General features: G+C 37.0%; 1 pseudogene; it reads right to left on the bottom strand.

The window, feature by feature from the left end:
• LOC107677037 (ERC protein 2-like) overlaps positions 1 to 590 on the bottom strand; it is a 108,681-nt pseudogene extending 108,091 nt beyond the window's left edge.
• Positions 591 to 806: the final 216 nt, after the last annotated feature.

Below are 806 nucleotides of genomic sequence, written 5' to 3'. Positions count from 1 at the left end.
GGCATTTTAGTCAAAAGACTATGACTAAAACTAAATCAAAATTTGCTGTCAAAATTAACACTGTTGCACACTCATTATTGAGGTGCATTATGGGATTGAATGAGTGTGGTGAAGTCCAGTGTGGTTTCAAATACCACTACAATTGGCTGCCCCCTCAAATAGTGTGATATATAAGGGAAAAGGGGGTGATTTCAGACATAGCCCATCTTTGTACTACAAATGGCAAAGGATATTTTAGGACATGTTTAGTGATTACCTCAGTTTGCTTAGTTCCAAAGCTGGCAATACAGGTTGACAAAACTATCTATAAAAGATCTACAAAATGATGAGCTACTGAAAAAGTTATTAATGTCAGTACTAGTAATGTATATGAAAGTACATATCTATCCACCCATCCCTCCATCAGTCTTTCTGTGCAGAGAATCCATTCTTACCTTGTTCTTCATGAACTTTGAGTGGTTCTTATAGACTTCCATCTGTTTGAAGTCTTCACCCCGGCCATCTGTGTGCAAAAGGCCATTTGTCTTCATCGTTTGGATCTCGTCCTCCAGGTCTCGAATATTCCATTCCAGTGATGCAATTTTGGTGCCCTGTGTGGGATATGTGATTTACAAAAAAGCCAAGTGTATGATGTTATGGAGAAAGAAGGTCAAAAATATCTTTTAAACAAACAGATGATTGTTAACCTAATCTATTTATCTATCTGGGTCTGAAAGGCCTCAAATCTTCCAACTTGAAGACTTTATCTATTATCATCATCATCACATAAAGCCAACATTGAAAGTTTTGTCTTGACAAACTTTCCT

The sequence above is a fragment of the Sinocyclocheilus anshuiensis genome, unplaced genomic scaffold (assembly GCF_001515605.1).
Source record: "Sinocyclocheilus anshuiensis isolate Anshui unplaced genomic scaffold, SAMN03320099.WGS_v1.1 scaffold833, whole genome shotgun sequence".
Classification (NCBI taxonomy): Eukaryota; Metazoa; Chordata; class Actinopteri; order Cypriniformes; family Cyprinidae; genus Sinocyclocheilus; species Sinocyclocheilus anshuiensis.
The sequence above is the reverse complement of the archived record's forward strand: the minus strand, read 5'-3'. Positions and strand labels throughout refer to the sequence as shown.